Raw genomic sequence first — 19,827 nt, 5'->3', positions numbered from 1 at the left:
TTAGAATCCAGCCCTTAAACCATAAAAACAAAGGACATTTTTCCTACTAATAGTAATTTGATATTGGTGAGTGGGAAATTATTACAAGAAAGTATTCAGATTGCATGAAACACCATTATTACCTCTGTATTCTGCAGTGCTGTGTTAAGAAATGAGCAGGCTAATTAGCTGGGAGGTTACATTACAGATGGAGTTTCATGCTGTACAGAAAAACTACTACAATCTGATATTGGTGATTATATTTTCTTATTAGTATAATGCATTTGTTAGTATAATACCATGAAAGTAGTACAAATTTAACTGATTTAGAAATGATATAAAGAAAGCAAACCATCTTGCAGATGCAACTGTTTCTAAGTATTTATATATTGCTTGTATGGTTCAGAATAGAAGGAGGCAATAATCAAACATGAGTCATGACTCATCAAACAATAAAACAGATAATATTTGAAACACAGTGCTGTTTCATAAAAAAAATAAGAGCAAACATATTCAAAACAAAAATCTTCATAAACAGCATGCTAGCAATTCTCCTGATTTTATGACATTTTTCAAATACAAAACTACATTAGGAAATAATAATGACATTGCAAAAGTATTGTAACATAGGCACTACACTTCTAAGACTTTAATAACCTATAACATTGATCTGGTTATTCTGAGTTTGAGTCAAACTTCAGCACAAATGTAGGCAGACTTTTACACATGCACACACACCTACTGAAATGCAGATATTAAACATTATCAGCTTATATACTATGAATGATTCAGCAATCAGCATTCCTTTATGCTCTTTTAGAAAATGTGATTTTTTTTGCGCTAGATGTCAAAACACTGTCAAAACAAGAGAAGGATGGCTGAGGATGTTCTCTCTCTCTCTCTCTCTCTCTCTCTCTCAATCTGCATCAAACTAAAAAACTGTATGAGGTCCCTGTGGGATGATGTCATCCCATTAGCTGGGGTTTACCAAAATCAGTACCTCACAATGCCGAGGTATTGAAACTAAATGGAATCTCTCTATGCCAGGAAAAGGTAAAATGCTTTCATATCATAGTATATTGATGAATCTCATTATATATTCTGAGAGAAGCCTCAAAACTACCTGAAGACTGATGGGTATCTGATTTCACCAACATTTTCTGATGCAGCAGCTCAATCTGCCTACAGCACCATGTCTCCACCTATAGGTGGAGATGCACAACCATGAATCTGTCCTGCACAAGACCTCCACTTGTAGAGTAGCTTGGTGAATGCAGGCATGATGGCCAGCATGGCTGCCATGCCTACATTTGCCCACATCAAGGAAGGAGGAGAGGAATGCAGGGCCATTAGCCCACCAGGGAATCAATTTCTCTTTTAAGGGAACCATTAGGAAGAACGCAGTTATTATGAAATGAAAATAGTCAATCAAAAAATCAGAAATAACTAAAAACCTTTCTTTAACTGTATTAGAAATTTAACAACTATCACTCAACAATATTTGGTACTGATCAATGTTAATACTGCCCACTCTGAACCAATGGAAATAACTAATATCCAAGCTAAAAGATTTATTGCAAGTTTTATTCCATACACAGTAATTTATAACTGTTCCAGAGATCCCACTATCCCAACCAACTCCTTTATTTACTGTGAAAAAAGTTCTCTCAACCTTCTCAAAAGCTAAGAGCATCTCAACCATGGTCTGTGATATAATACCAATTATGGTCTAATATAGCATCTCAACCATGGTCTGTGATAGCATACCAACCATAGTCTAATATAGCATCTAAACCATGGTCTGTGATAGCATACCAGGTTGCCTAATTATCGGTGTCAATATGATTAGTCTGAACCCCTACTTAACCTCTTTACTTCAAACTCTCTCCTTCATTACATTACTGAAGCAAAACAACAAGGTAATGACATTACACAAAGATGATCTAAAAAGGGTGACAGAGCAATGGACCCTGGTAACTATAGACCTTTTAGTCTTACTGGTCTATATCTAAAAGTATGGACCGTATTATCTTAGACCTCATTAATACAGACATTAAAAATCTCTTAAACCTTGACACATTTTAATTTGGATTTGGCAAAGAAAGGTCCTGGATCCTTAATCTCATTCATTTCTTTGAAAATGTAGTCAGAGCAATGGATAATGGTTATGGATTACATACAACATATCTGGACCTGGACATTATCTTTTACAGGCAGGCCTTATTGAGTTGTGTTTAACTAGACTCAAGAAAATTCCATCTAGAGTTATTTTGCTCAAGTATCACTGAGAGATTTGCAAGTCTAAATATAAATCCTTATCTTGTGCATTGGCTAGATAACTGACTGTATGACAATACTCCTGTCATCAGAGCCACAGGTGCCACTTCTGAAAACACGAAAAGTTACCAGTAACACAGGGTTCAATGTTAGGCCTTCTCTTATTTGGTATCTGTTTCTCAGATGTTCAGACCAACACTCATAGCCTATGGTTATCTAAGTTTGTATTGTAACTTGACTCTCAGCTGCGCCAACATGGTCAGACCATATTAACAATTGGTGCAAGGTCTGCAGTCTTAAATTACATGTGAAAAAATACAGCATAGTTCATTTGACAAACAATACATTTTCACATACCATTTACCTGACACACCCCTCCAATCAGATGCTGTCATAAGGGGTCTCAGCAGGATATTCAGTATTTTCTTATCATTTGACCATCATGTCCTTACAGCAGCTGAAAAAGCCTTCTATTTAGGTCATTTGGGCTGTAAGGCATCACCAACCGAAGCCTTAATTCTCCTTTACTCATATCTTGTCAAACCTGTTGGATATAATGCACCTTTTGTCACTTATTTGTCTAAACATATCACTGAACTTGAGAGACCTAAGAGATTCATAACTAAAATGATCAGTGGCCTCAAAACCTTAGCCATCAGGACAGAATGACAGTCCTCTGTCTGTACTCAGCCTTTTATGAATCTTCCATCTCCTTCATGGAAATCTGTGCATAGCCTTTTGAGCTATGAAATAACAAACCCTCTTTGACCTTCTATTTTTTCACAAAGCAAATTATACCTTAAATACATTGTTATAGCAAATAAACCTTCATAAACAGATGAAGATTTAGCTGCTATAACTGGGCATATAGCAATTAACCTTTATCAACAGATAAATAAAACATGTTGGCGAAACAGATTCATATCCCAGTGTATCCCGAACCTCTAGAACAAACCTCCATTACATGTCAGGTGAGTAGCACCTTGCCACCTTCAAGATAAACCTAGATAATGGATGGACAGTCATGAATTCTCCTCTGATCTATCTTGTCTTACCCTCCTTGAGACTGGAGGAAACTTTTGAATAGGAATTTTTGTCTAGGCTTATTCATAGGTTCATAGGTGTTTACCAGGCTAACTACCACAAGGGCCTTTTTAAGCCTAGCCCTGCATCTCAAATCTCTGACAAGTTCTGGTACCCTTGATAAGTGTAAGCAGGGGCTTGCAAGATGAAACATTTACGAACAGGGGTCTGGGAGGTGAACCATTTACAGGCTGCATGTGTCCATTAGAGACACAGGTACCAAACCAGGGATAACTTTCCTGTTCTGCTTCCCTTGTACAAGTTACACTTGAATTGGGTTAGGGAGGAACTCTGCTTCACATGGATGGGGAGCCTGTTCCACAGATTAAATAGTTTCTGGGATACATACCTATCTCGCCAACAGGTCCTATTTATATCACAGGCAAAAAGATTTAAGTCTTCAGAACAGGTAATTCTGGTGCTGTTTGCTTTGCAGATGTGCAGGAGGTCTATCGCAGTGGGGTCTGACAATGCCCTGTATGCCAGGCATGGATCTCCCCTCAACAGCCAGTAGGAGACAGAATGCAGGAATAGGGCCTTGAACCAGTCTGCATAGGACAAGATTCTTATGTCCATAGGTTCATAGGTTCATAGTTAGGTACTAGGTTATCATCCCAAGGGCCTAAGTAAGCCTAGCCAACAAAGTTTCCTGGCTTACACCAACCCAAGAAAGTTGATTTCCTGTATTCTTTTAGTGATGAACCTCTGTGGACTTTCCAATTGTTGGATATGCTTGGTTAGGTACATACCAAAAGGGGCACTGTACTAAATGATAGGTCAGATGAATTGCAAATACAGTGGAACAATGAATTCCTTGGACCTAGATGCCATACCTTTGCTTATAAGTTGCACAACATAGAATGATTTCCTCACTACTGTAGACACATAATGGTCAAAGGTTAGATTACTATCTATGTGTGTCCCTAAGTCCCTGATTACTGATTCAACTCTAATGGGTCTATTCTTAATATGATAGATACAAGGAGTGGATGACTTCCAAAGGATATTATTATGCATTTCTTGGCATTTAGTTTTAGCCCATGGCTGTGACACCAGTTGTTTGCCTGTGTCAGCACTTTGTGGAGAATATTTGCGTCAGTGTATGATTCAGTGACAGCTCCTAACTTTCATTCATTTGCAAATTTAGCCAGCCATTGACATTGGCCCTGACTTCAGAGAAATAAATGCCAAAAAGGAGCAGTGAGTCCCATGGCAAACCCTTGAGGGACACCACTTGTGACTGACCTCTTTGTAGAGGTGGACTCCCCAATTCTAACATTCTGAGTCCTGTCTGTGAGCCAGTTGGCTATCCACCAGGTGACATAAGGGTCTGTACCAAACCTTTTGAGTCTGTCAACAATGCCTGAGTTGGGTATTGTATCAAATGCCTTGGCCAGGTCAAGGTAGGCAGGGTGAACCATTTTGACCTCATCCATTGCTTTGGTGACCTTTTCAAAGAAATCAGCCAGGTTGAGTAGGCATGTCCTGCCCTTGATGAAACCAAATTTGGTTGGTTACAGTGTCTGGAGGCTTACTATATCATTATCAATCAATTCCATGATAACTCTTTCCATGGCTTTGCATGTGAGACTAGTGAGACTTATGGGTCTGTAATTTCCAGGGTCTGTAAATGGCACACCTTTGTGCAGAAGGATGTTGCTGTTCTCCATTCATGAGACATGAAGCCTTTTTGGAGGCTACAGTTAAATAGCAATTCCAGATGGCCTGTTAAGTCATGTTTATGCTGTTTAGAAAACATCCTTGGATATTGTCTGGGCCCATTGATGCAGTGTTCTTGACCTTAGAAAGAGCATTAAGGACTTTTTCTCTGCTAATAGCAGGAGGCATTATATTTGATGGTATTTGCTGAGGGAAGGTTGAGGGAGATAGATTGGTAAAGTTGGAGCTGAATTTGTCGGCCAGTAGATTAGCTATATCTCCTGGCTCAGTATAGGTGGCTCCATTTACAACGAGTTCTGCACATGACTGCATATTACCATTGAGGTTGTAGATATAGCTAAAGAATGCCTTGTGGTTGTGCTTGGCCTGAAGTCATTCTTTAGCTATGTCCGCAACTTCAAAGACAATATACAATTGTGTGCAGAGATCATTGATAATGGTCTACAGACTGACTGCCTAGTATTTTCTTATGAAGCTATGAACCTATACAGTCATGCAGGTTTTGTAACCATTTTCCAAAAGCACAGGTAAAAATTAAAATTTTTCCTGTTACTACTCACTGCTGGGTGTACTGCAAAGCAATAATTAAGCACTTTTTATGCATAACCAGCTGTAGGCCACTTATTAGCTCTTCTGGCATAATTTGTGAAAAAGTATATTTTTCTGTGCTTTCCTTTGACACCAATGTCGTGAAATTGTTTGGAGCTAAATACTTTAATCACACAACTTACCATTTTCAGATATACACTATACAAAAGAACATGACATGAGAAACAAAATAGCAATAAGTGCTATGGAACTATTAGTTATTGTTCTCTTTTTCCCCCGCCTCCAGTTGTCCAAGCTTCTTCTTGCTCTTCTGTTTCACTCATTCCTTTGTACCTGTCGAACTAAATGAAAAAAATGCATAAGTATTCCCTTTGGGTAAGCAAATACCCCTGATAATTACAATATACACAACCCCCCCCCAAGAGTAGACCCAGCGGCATGTGACCTGTGTACTCAAGTTGATAGCAATCTGAACTTTGACCACAATGTGTCCACAGTTGTGAGGAAGTTCTTCCATGTGGCACAACTTATAAGTAAGAGCATGGCATCCAGATAAAAGAACAATATAATTCCATTGTACTTGGCCTTCATCAAAGCAATAATTGAGTACACTGCACCTTATAGCATGTACCTCCCTAGACATCTGCAACAGCAGGAGTGACCCCAGCGGTTTTTCATCAGGAAGCTACAGGGTATAAAAAAACAAGTCCTAAGTGGACAAGTTGAAATACCTATTACTATAGTCTGTCTCCTACAGACTAATAAGGGGTGATCTGTGTCTGGCCTACAGGGCATTTTTGATCCAGCCCTGATGGAAATGTTACATATTCGTAAATCAAACTGCATGACAGTCACTTGTTCCAACGATCTTAACCTAGCCTCTGACACAAATAAATCATGTTGGAGAGATAGATAGATCTCTCAGAGACTATTCTCTCTCTCTAAAAAGCTTTCCATTCACATGAAGAAAAGCCCTTCCCTGACCCTCTTCAAGTGTAACCAAGATCAATGGATGAGTAATTGTAAATTTACTCCAAGGGTGGCACCCATGTCCCTTATGGAGAGAGGCAGTTGGTATTAGATACCATAGCATAGGCTTATAACCCTAGTAATCTCCAATAAACCTATGAACCTATCAATTTCCTTCTTCAGATGGAAATTCCAATGAGTAGGAGAAATTCTATTTGTAAGCAGCCAGGGTCAGGGGGCAGAGATAGTGTTTGTGTGTCCTGGGATAGTGCCATCCTGAGCACACCAGAGAGTTATTTTGTGTGCAAGCAGAGGGGACAGCCAACTGAGACGAGCACATATGTTCTCTCATACATCATCATACACCAAGCCACACCCTTGTTGCCAAATTAACAGAAGCTTGCCTTAGAATCATGGCATTCACCTCATCAGGGAATGGCCCAATCGCAAGAAGAGCCACAATTCCTCACTCCCAGAAATGGCAAACTGACGTGTGCTGCTCATTCTCACCCCACCCCCAATGAGCCCTTTCATCAGGTGAGTTGCTAATCAAGCACATGTCAAGTGAGTAGCAGTCATGGTTCCATCATGCTACACCCTGAAGCCAAGCCTATCTTTTTTCCTGCATACACAAAGGCAGTACCATATGCAAACCCAGGGGAAAATAAATGTAGTTGAATTTGAGATAACTTTCATAAGTAGGACATAGGTAAGACAAGCACTACAAAAATTTATGTTTGTAATTAAGTAAAATAAGGAAAAACATTACTATTGCTTCTATATGGCCATTAGTTCTCAGTATTGGGTATCCCATTGTAAGCATTTACTTAGATCACCCAAGCTTGAGTCCTAGTTTCTTAAACATAATAGCTGTTGATGGAATTTTCTCATGTTTTTTTTCTTTTAATCCCCACTCAGCTGAACATGAATCTAACTGCTCAAAAGATAGAGAGATGTATATAATCAGATGTCAGTGCACTTCCGAAAAGGAGAGAAACATGCATTACAATGTATGACAGTGATCACTTTTTCTCTGAGGTGCAATTGTTACAGAATAGTAAATTGAAGATAAATGGGATAAAGCCTTCACATTAGAGGTGTATGAGGCCTCCCCTACAAAAAAAGTATTTTTCTTGTTGTCATGGTTGCTTATAAAGTGGCAAGCTTGAGTACACACATGACAAGAATATGTGTTTATATATGAACTACCATTTACTGAGTTGAAATAGTGCACCTGTTTGATATCAGAAAATAGTACATTTTAAAGTAAATGCATCCTAATGCTATATTTTGCTTCCCCATAATCATCTTTTCTTTTTGTTTCTAGCAAAACACTTGTATTAATAAAAAAACATGATGTACAAATCCAAAATAAATAACTCCTACATTCACATGAAATTAATGCAGCAAATACTATTTGAAGTCATGTCATATGAAGTGAAAATTTATCTTTATCTATATATAACTGTTATCTCTTAATATTCCTATTACTTATCAAGACTTCAAGACCATAATGTTGCACTTTGCTTCCCCATTATCATCTATTTTATGAGTGCACATGCATTGTAAAATTAACACAACTCATATGCTGAAGGGCACATGCAAAAGCACCGGTTATATAATGCTGTGTGTTATATCTCCCAAATATATTTTCAAATACCTGCTTGAAATATATAATTAGTACAGCCTCCAATACAGCAAATGATGTTTGCGGCATGCAAAATAAAGTGAAATATTCATCTTGACCATGTTTGTCTATTATTTCTCACTATCAAGTATTAGGGAACAGTTGTTTCCTCAGTATCATCTTTTTTCTGAAGCAAAGTATTTATTTTTACTTTTAAGTAACATTAAATGCAAAACAGCATACAATCTCTTTTGACTACATGCAGAAATTACATCACATGATGTTTGTGGTCATGTGAAATAAATTTAAATATTTATCCTGCTTATATCTGCTTATAATTTCTCACTCTCAGATATCATAGAAAACTATGTGTGAAAGTGAAAGACCATGATTCTGCATGTTGCTTCATTGTGTGTGTGTGTATATATATATATATATATATATATATATATATATATATATATATATGTAAACAGGTTGGTTAGTTGAACTACTACAACCTCCATAATCTGTATTTCAAAGATCTCCAATGCTGCACTTTGTTAAACTGAATGTATACAGCATTCAAAAATGTAAATACCAACATAGCAAGATAATTATGGTGCTCCACAGTATTGTAACTGCAATTAGCAAACTCTGGACCCAATAATATTTGCCATCACCTTGACCATTTTTTAATAAAAATATCAGTACAAAAACACTGTAAGTTGCTTATCCCTGATTAACTTTACTACTTAACATTTTGGCTATATAATTAAATTAGCCTTCAGATGCTGAACATGACTTGTGGAAGTATTAATATAACATGAACTGTACTGTACAAATATTAGGCATTTTAGCTTATCTGTTGTCCAGCTAAATTCACTGGATACAACTGCCATTTTCTAGTGGCAATGCAGGAGCACTGTCTTATAATGTGACTTACTCAGAGTCACATAGTATTTTAATAGCAGTAGATGTAATCAAACCCTGCAACCTCAGCAAAGGAAGCAGATTGTTAACAGCTCAGAGCTTTAGTCCTCTGCACTAACTATCAGGGGTCTCCTATACCAAATAGCAAACACTGAAAGAATTACATAAAAAATGAAATATTATCTCACCTGTATTTCAATATTATTTCTAGGTCTTCAGTGAAGAATGTTTGTCAAAGCATCATAACTAAAATGTTATATGTTTATTTTTATTTATAATTTGATAACCATGTACATGAGCAGTTTTTTTAACCATTTTAATCCACAACCCAGGAACAACTGTACAGAAAAAAATCTATTTGCAGTCATAATGTGCTATACAAACTATCACTTTATGGTAATAATACAATTTGGGATACAAAGAAGGAAGTTAATTATTACATTAATAGGGCAACGATACAATTTATAAAACAAAACAGTTTCTCTATGTCCAGATAAAATAATTTCAAAACACATGAATATCTGCTATCATGAGGTACCAAATTAGCTAGTATGTTATGAAAACAGTTGCATTTTAATTCATTTTGCAAATGTAGCCTATGATTTTTTTGAATGTTTAATAAGTCTCAATGTTTTTTATATCTGTTGGTAGCTGTTTGTACTTAGCTAGTCACATTCTGGAAAGGGCTTTCTCTCCAATGGCCAGTTTGAATTTGTGTCTGATCAATATGATTGTACTTTCTTGGCTGCATGCAAGGTGCGAGAGGAACAGCAGTTTACCACTGATGTCTTTATTTGAGAGGGCAGAATAGGCACCAAGATATATAGGAAAGAAGTACAAATATCAAGGTATTTATATAGTAAGTGCATGCATCCTTCCCATACTTATAAAGGCTTAGTTTGTAGTCAATTTTTAAGAGCAAGGAGTTTCAATACTGAAACAGATGAATTTTAACAGATTGATGAGATGTATTCTGAATTCTCTGATAGAGGCTATAGTTCAGAGATGTTAGATAATAATAGAAAGTTAGTTGTGGATGAAAGAAGAGATATAGCTAGACCATACATTTCTGAAGAGATGGATAACGGGATATCAGTAAATTCAACTAGCAACTGCCAGTCTAGCTTAAGGTATTGCTTAAAAAATAATGAGCACACCAGTAAGATCAAAAATATTATAAAGCAGAACTGGTCTATTTTGTGTTCATCAGACAATATGAAAGAAATTATAGGACATCATCTGAATTTTATCTATAAGAAAGAAAGAAATCTTAGACAACAACTTTGCTTTAAAGACTTAGATATACAACCTTTTAAAGACTTAGATGTACAACGTAAGTATACGATAATAATTAAGGGCACAGTTCCATATTCGATTTGCCAGTTTTTTAAATATATAAGTAAGGAAAATGAGTTCCTGCATCTCATTACTAGAAAAGTATTTTGCTTTTAGATTTTTGCTACATGTAAAACAAAGAATGTTGTGTATATGGCTACATGTGTTAAGTGTCCCTCATTCTATGTTGGTAAGACCAATAGAATGTTGAAGGAATAATTACTGAACACTTGTCTGATATACATAGGGAAGTAGAAAGTAATGCTTTACCAAAACATATTATGAGTATACAAGATCTACATAGTTTTAAATTTAGAGTATTTAAAACAGTTAATAAAAATCTTAGAGGGGAAGATATTGTTTTATACTCTGACCCCTGGATTCTGCATGCCTAGCACGGTGTGCAGGATTAGTGCAGGAGCTCTAGTAGGCAATACAGCTGCCTTGCGGTCCAGGAATAGCCTGCAGGGGCATGCACCAGCACTCTTGCACTAGTCCTGAATAGACTAAGCCCCTGCATGCAAATCACCCCATTTGCAGGAGAAATTCATGCAAATGAGGTGAGTTTGCGATCCAGGAAGCTTGAAACCAGCCATGCAGGACTACTGTAATCTGGAGAAATGTACTCTGTTAGTAACCAAGTACATTTCTGCAAAATCCAAAATGGAGCCATGACAGCTCCAAATAAAGGCTGCATTTCAGTCAGGAAGCATGCCAATAGCCAAGTATGAGGCCATTGGTATTGCAAACAGCTTAAAAAATAAAAAAAATAAACTTTTTTTTTAGTCGATCTCGGCGGTGCGCAAACGGGATCGGGGGGGGATAAGAAAATAAACCTAAAATAAACATTCTAACTAAAATCACTATTCTGAAAGTCAATGGCAGGCAGAAGACAGCATGGCCAGTGAGTAGTGGTTATTAAGGGGGGAGGCTCAGTGTGAGACATGTAACTATGCATTAGCAGGCAATCCTATGCAAATGAGGAGAATGATAGTGAATCCCAGTTTTCCCCAGCATGCTAGTCATGTCCCAACAGTGCAATAATAGGAATAGCTTGGTACCAGCCTAGGAGTTAGCCAACATCATGGGGAGGGATGTCAGATATACTGTAAGCGGATTGGATCCCTGTGGCTCAGGTCTGCTCCTAGCTAAGCACAGCTAAGCAAGGGGATGTGTCTGAGGCTTCCTAGCACTCTTTACATTGCCTAAGCAGGTGTGCGTTCAGCACACCAGGTTTTAAAGGTATAAAAAAAATATTAAACAAGGAAATTGGAGCTCTGTGCATATTTGAGCACTCTGTTTGTGCGGTGCACCCCCGGGCTTAAAATGAAAGCAATGGGAAGGGAAAACAGCAGTAGGAAGGTAATCTAAGAGAACTAGCATAGCTGGCAGGTGAAATGTATCAGAATCAGCCAATTACACAGGCAGCAGACCAGCCCAGCCCAGAACACTACTATAAACTATGCAAACACCTTCCCCTCTGGTTTTTCACACACTGTACTCCACCGGTGTTTACAAGTGGGGAGCTTTTAACTTTTAAGCTGCAATAGCTATCATGCAACAACTTGTGGAAGAGGCTGAGTGTGGTGAGGATGTGAATGCTGTTGACCAACCCACAGTGAGGAGACGGAGAAGAGTGTACAGACCCAGAGTAACCTACCAGGGGCTACATGAGCTGGAGATAGTGGAGCGCTATAGGGTGAACAGGGACCTCCTACAGCAAATTGTTGAGCTGTGCTGGCCACACCTGACACACAGAACTAACAGAGAGGAACCCATCCCAGTGGATACAAGGTATGTGTAGACCTAAGAATACTAGCTACAGGTACCTTCCAAAGGCCAACTGGGGATATGATGGGGATCTCACAGGCATCAGCATCCAGGGTACTCCACCAGTTCCTGGATGCCATGTCAGCACATGTTGGTGAGCACATATATTTCTCCAACACCCGTGAGGCATTGGCCAGCAATATGCAACTGTTCCACCAAATAGAATACCCTGAGGCAGTGGGTGCTATAGACTGCATGCACATATGCATCAAAGCACCACCTGGTGAGCGGGGTCTACATCAACTACAAGGGCTTCCCCTCCATCAACTGCCAGGTTGTGTGTGATGTCCAGAGCATAATAATGAATGTGTGTGCTGTCTGCCCTGGACGCTATCACGATTTCAACATCTGGCATCTAATGCAGCTGTACCATAGATTTGCCAATGGGGACATCCCACATGGTCACCTCGTGGGGGATGCTGGATACGCACTGGAGCCGTGGCTCATGAAACCCATCAGAAAATGCACACACACCTGAACAAGAACTCCATAATGAGGCACACACACAGACCAGAATTATAGTAGAGCATGTGTTTGGGATGCTCAAGTCAAGGTTCCGGTGTCTGGACACATCCGGTGGAGCCTTGCAGTACTCATCAGCTACATGTACCCAAATTGTCATTGCATGTGCCATGCTACACAGTATGATCCTGTGGAAACAGTTGCAGCAGGAACAGCATGGGGCAGGGCCACATAGCCCACCACCATTACCAAGGCCTGCAGAGGCACAGAGTGACTTGGAGGAGGAACAACCTGAGCTTGCCCCAGTAGGCAGAAGGAGGCATGCCCAGTATGCCCTGACCTTGGCAAAAAGGCAATGCATAGCACATACACTGACACAGGAAGGACCCAGGGAATAACACCTCTCTCTGACTTTCACATACAGCAAAAGGGATGCCAAACATGACACTACCTCTGCTCAACCATGTGTAGGGAGTGTACTATGTGCATCTGACTTAGGTAGCCCTGCAGCACCACCCTCAATACTGGGACACCCACAAGGTAAGTGACTCACACATAGGTTCATAGGTTTATACTAGGCTATCTGCCCTAAGGCATTTATAAGCCTAGCCCAAAGTTTTGTGTCTTACACCACCCCCTTATGTTAAAAAATACTGTGCCCATTAGTTTGTTGTGCCTCTGTCCAGCAGTGACACAGAGATGATTCCCGGGGTAAACCCTACGATCTCCCATCCACCGGTCAAGATTTCTCTTGAACTGAGCCAGTGAGGTGCTCTGCCTCACATGGACTGGGATTTTATTCCACAGCATAGGGAGTCTCTGGGTGACAAATCTATCCCTCCAGCATGTCCTATTTATATCCGTGCTAAGGTTTAAGTTGCTTGCTCTAGTGGATCTGGTAGATTTGGATTTTTTGAGGTGGAGCATGTCAATTAATTCCGGGTTGGACATGGCCTTGTATGTCAGGCACAGGTCACCTCTGAGCAGGCGGTGTGCGACTGAATAGAGCTGGAGTTTCTTCAGCATATGACAGATTTTGGAGTCCCTTTATCTTTTGGTGAGAAACTTTTGGGTCTCTCCAATTGCTGCAGGTGTCGGGTGAGATACATCCCGAATGGGGCATTACTCAATCATTGGTCTGATAAGTGAAGCAATGACCTCACTTGATCTGGATGTGAATCCCTTCATGATCAGGTGGGCAATGTAGAAGGTCTTTCTAACCACTTTATGTGAGTGTCAAAAGAAAGGCCACTGTCAACCTGGGTCCCCAGGTCCCTGATAACCTCTTCTGTGCTTAATGGATTGCCACCTATATGGTAGCTTGGGGTTACCTTGTTTTTCCCGAAGGGTATGACTATACATTTTTTGGCATTTAACTTCAGGCCATGGCTCTGGCACCAGTTATCAGTTTCTGTGAGACCCCTCTGAAGGATATCTGTGTCCGATGTACTTTCCACTGTGGCGCCCAGTTTGCAGTCATCTGCAAACTTTGTCAGCCATAGTCCTCCTATGTTTGCCTGTACTTCTGAGAAGTAGATGCCGAACAACAGGGGGCCAAGGATTTGCCAATCAAGGTGGTTTACAATACCCAACAACAGTCATAGCCAGCAGGACAGGTGTAGACAATCACAAGCAAAGGCTGTGCTATGGCCTCTGAATGATGCCTATGGGTAACCTCTCCCCAGGCCTACACAGACATACTACAGCAGGTCAGGCAGTGGGATGTTAGTTCTGAAAGGTAGGAAGTCAGAAACTAATATGTAGGTAAATCAAAGCTAAGATCTGTAGTACACTGGTATGCTTCTAGTCAGCATGATAGGTTAGAATACAGAATGAAATGGAGTACCTGACATACTAGTACAGTCATAGCAAATATGTACAAGTTGTCAGGTGTACCCCCCATCCTATGTAGTAATGTAATAACAGTCAGGTGTGCCCCCCAAACCTGTGTAGAAATGTAGAAATAAACATAAAAAAGCAACCGATGCAAGAACACCACAAACTCTGTTTATTAAGCGCTTTTCTTCCAGCACAGTGGCTGGACTTCTTCAGATAAAAGAATCAACTTCATAGACACTCTTAAATGTTTCAACAATCCAGTCATGTGACCAATGTCTCAATTAAACCTCTTAACAATGTTCAGTTAACACATCACTTGATAAAGGTTCTACTATAGTTAGAAATACAGAGTTAAAAGCCCTGACTAAAGAACAATATAATATATTGTCCTTCTGAATAAAAAACCTTCATCATTCACTGTTCAATCAATAGTAAATTTATTTATACCTGGTGTGTTAAAAGTAAAAAAAATATAAAGCATTTTAAAATAAAACCATGGTTAATATATAACCATTGTAAATAAATAAATGCTTTAGGTGTGGGACTAACCCTTAAACTCATCACTTGAGTAGGTAAATTATCTCCACATACTTTTTAATTTTAAGTATGGGAGAATAGTGAATGTTTCATTTATTCCTGGGAACTGATTAACATTTAATCGAAGTTGCCATAACAACTCAAGTTGTTCTAAAAGTAGTGACGCTGGTCCTTCATGTACATTTTCAGTAATCTGGCCTATAACCTTAAACTTGAATTTATGGTTTGGTGAATTTTCTATGTGCCTATGTGTGTTCTCTGTTTTCCGCCTCCTCATAGCGTACAGGTGTTTGTAGATTCTTTCTTTTAACTTTCTGTCTGTTTTCCCTATATAGAAAACAGGACAGAGAATGCACTGAGCTAGGTATATCACCATTTTAGTGTAACAATTGTACCTACCTGTGACGGAATACTTGTGGTTACCTATAGAAAAATGTTGTCCAGTTGCAATGAACCCACAGTAGTTACAGCTTTTACATTTGAACATCCCCGGGGTCCTTGCAACCTTCACTATGGGGGTTTCTATTAAGTTTTTCAAGTTTTACCCTTCCTGTAAGTGACTATAGGTCTGTGGCCTATCTTTTTAACTACTTCAATCTCATGAATACGTAGGTGTCTGCCCACAATACCGGATACAGCCACAGTCACCCTTGTCCCCCAAGACATCACTGTGAGCAAGAATGTCCATCTGAGAGTACATGAGGAAAGAAAACATCACTGTGTATAACAGTACACATCTGAATATCTCTGCCAACAGCAGTACCATGCAGCTGAAGCAGCACAGACACAATCACCTACAGTATACACTATACCCTGCACAGTTTGTTGCCATATTGCCAAATGGTCGATGGATACCCTGCAGAAACAGTATGCTACCTGCAGATGTACCACACAAAGGTCTGCACTGCAATACAAACTACCTGGACTCGATCCACACATTCAATACAGACAGGCATACTGGGAATGCTCACACTGTTAGAGAAATGAAGGCAATGTCAATCAACAACATAGTGAAAGGTCATACTGGGCATGCTTACACACTTAAACAAATGAAGGCCATGTCTGCAAATACCAGTGGACCAGACATATCTGGCAGTCGCAGATGCTAGTGCAGACACTCCTCAGTATGCACCAGTCATGCTTTTCACACACAGTGGATAGGAATACAGACATATATCTAAGGACAACACACTATAATAAGCCAAATGTAGAGTACATAGATGTGTGGAAGAGGGTGACTGTGACAACGAGCCATCCAGGTCTGTCCCACCCAGCACACAGCCAAAGGGCCACAACCACATGAGGTTCAGATGTCACTCACTGTAGATACTAGCCACCTGTATCTGTCAGCATTACATACTATGTGGTGCAAGTGCTAGCTATGCAACATGACTGTACAAGGAAGTAGTCATTTAGTAGCTATATACACGTATCTGTGAAATATGACCCTGCGTGTGCCCACATGTGGTGTGTCAATCTCTAGATGAATGGGTTATGGCCCATGCATACACACTGCCCTCCCCATAGCCCTACTATGACAAGCCTGCTGAGGTCATCCAATGTGAAATACACCTTTGGGAAAGTTACAGCCCAGTAATCTCCATGGCACATCAATCTCCATGGCACATCCTATAACTGCATATTTATGTAGTGTCATAAACTAGTTAGGTAGGAGTTCCAATCCCAGACATAGCAACTGTGTGTGTGTGTGTGTGTGTGTGTGTGTGTGTGTGTGTGTGTGTGTGTGTGTGTGTGTGTGTGTGTGTGTGTGTCTGTCTGTGTAGAGAACAATGCTTTTTAGGGTAGTCACACTCCCTACAACTCAATTGCTCTACTTTGGTAAGGCTGCTGATAACATCCACCTAGAAATACACCTCTTGGAAGGTTATAGACCACTAATCACTGTAGCGCATCCCATAACTGCGTACTGCTGTAGTGTGATAAAATAGGTAGCAGTTCTAATCCCAGACTTGGCAAGTGTGTGTGTCTGTCCCTGTCTGTGTAGAGAACAATTCCTTTTAGGCTACTCACACTCCCTACAATTCAAATGTCCTACTTTGGCAAGCCTGCTGATGTCATTTACCAAGAAACACACCTCTGGGAAGGGTGTAACCCAGTAATCTCTACAGCATGTCCCATAACTGTGTACTGCTGTAGTGTGATAAAATAGTTAGGTAGGAGTTCTAATACGAGACTTGGGAAGTGTGTGTGTGTGTGTGTGTGTGTGTGTGTGTGTGTGTGTGTGTGTGTGTGTGTGTGTGTCACCATCTGTGTAAAGAGCAATGCTTTTTAGGCTAGTCACACTCACTACAATTCAATTGCCCTACTCTGTCAGGGCTGCTGATGTCATACACTGTGAAATACACCTTTCGGAAAGGTACAGCCCACTAATCTCTGTGGCATATCCTATAACTATGTACTGCTGTAGTGTGATGAACTAGATAGGTAGGAGTTCCAATCCCATACATGGCAACTGTGTGTGTGTGTCCCTGTCTGTGTAGTGAGCAATGCATTTTAGCCTAGCCACACTCACAACAATTCAAATGCCCTAGTTTGGCAAACCTGCTGATGTTATTCATTTTGAAATACACCTTTGGGGAAGAAGTACTCCTGTAGTCCCCATGGTGGGTCCTATAACAGCTTCATGCTGTAGTGTAATATAGAACTCTGGTAGGGGTTCTATTCCCACACATGGCAGTTGTGGATGTTTTGTGTGTGTGTTTCAATGTCTGTGCAGGGAGTAATGCATTTTAGCCTAGCCACACTCACTACAATTCAAATGCCCTACTTTGGCAATCCTACTGATGTCATTCATTGTGAAATACACCTTTGGGGAAGGAGTACTCTAGCAATCCCTGTAGTGTGTCCTATAACAGCTTCATGCTCTAGTGTGATATAGAACTTTGGTAGGGGTTCTATTCCCACACATGTCAGTTGTGGATGTTGTGTGTGTGATTCAATGTCTGTGTAGGGAGCAATGCATTCTAGCCTAGCCACACTCAGTACAATTAAAATGCCCTACTTTGGCAATCCTGCTGATTTCATTCATTGTGAAATACACCTTTGGGGGAGTAGCACTCCAATAATCCCCATGGTGCATCCTATAACAGCTTCATGCTGTAGTGTGATATAGAACTCTGGTAGAGGTTCTATTCCCACACATGGCAGGTCTGGATGTTTTGTGTGTTTTTTAATATCTGTGTAGGGAACAGTGTATTTTAGCCTAGCCACACTCACTACAATTCAAATGCCCTACTTTGGCAATCCTGCTGATGTCATTTATTGTGAAATACACCTTTGGGGAAGGAGTACTCTAGTAATCTCTGTGGCGTGTCCTATAACTGCATAGTGCTGTTGTGTAATAAACCAATTAGGTAGGAGTTCTAATCCCAGACAAGACAGGTGTGTGTCTGTGTGTTTATAACTTGTATCCTGTGTGGAGGTGGCTATGAGTGTGTAACAACTGGGCTCAATGTGGAGTGGGTTTTGCAAACTTCTTATATGATGGACCTAGTATATCTCACAATGTCCACCATACAGGGATAACAGATGTGAAGTAGCTGAGAGGCTGGGGCAAATCCATAGCCCTACATGTGACATCAAGGCCAGGCAAACAAAGTTAGCAACCCTAGTATTACCCAGAGGACACTCTCAACCCATGTCTCATACACAGACACACACACCCACACACACACACACACACACACACACACACACACAAACACATCCACACACACACACACACACACACACACACACACACACACACACACACACTTGCCTAGGCAACAGCCGCTATGTTGGTAGTACCCTGCATATTGTCCACTGATAGCAACCATGGTGTGATTGCAGTGGGCTACAGAGGACATGGCACCCTGTCTATCTGTCCAATATGCACGTACATGCTGACAGTGCACCTTTCCCATGTTCCCCACTGAACACCTGCAACACCTATGGTGCCATCAAATGTGCCCCACAAAGGACATACCATGCCTGAAAACATGCCTTGTATGGACTGATGCCACTGACTCCAGGGAATGCTGGAATCATGCTATCAATGTAGGTGCAGGGTAAATCTGCTGTCCATTACCTGTTTCCACCACATGAGGTCAGGACTGTCACATCTGATGATAATCTGTGTACACAACTTGGGCCGGACACCCTGGGTATGGTTCCACATGTCACTGTACATGCATGTGGGAGTTGTGCACATCCCAGACACCATCCATGTCATGGACTAAGGAACACATACATGGCAAGCAATGCACAGCATTGGCCACACACAACAGTCACCCAGGTAACTGGATGGTGAATATAATACCCACCTGTGTGGACAAGTCTAGAAACTACACCCTTGAGCCACAATGAAGACCATTGTCATGTGAGCTGATGCCAAGGTATACCCATCACCTAGCCTTGTATAGCTGTCTGGCACAGTCAACCACTACACACCTATGAAGCAATGCACCCATGCATGTCAGTACTGGCACCCTGTGTGTGTGTGTGTGTGTGTTGTATGATGTGTATGATCACATTCACACCCACTACAACCCCGAGTGGCATACTGAAGCATACTGTCCAATGTCAGACACCTCCACATACCCTTTGCCCATATAACCTCTGTATGACCCCTGTGGTGCATGTGATACCTGCACAGTAATGTGTTGTGGCAATCTCACTAGTGATGAGTTATATTCCTGGCCCTGCCATGTGTGTCAATGTGTGTGTGTCCCTGTGACAGTGGGGCT

This window comes from Protopterus annectens, chromosome 5.part0 (genome assembly GCF_019279795.1).
Source record: "Protopterus annectens isolate FY-2018-M chromosome 5.part0, PAN1.0, whole genome shotgun sequence".
NCBI lineage: Eukaryota > Metazoa > Chordata > Ceratodontiformes > Protopteridae > Protopterus > Protopterus annectens.
The sequence above is the reverse complement of the archived record's forward strand: the minus strand, read 5'-3'. Positions refer to the sequence as shown.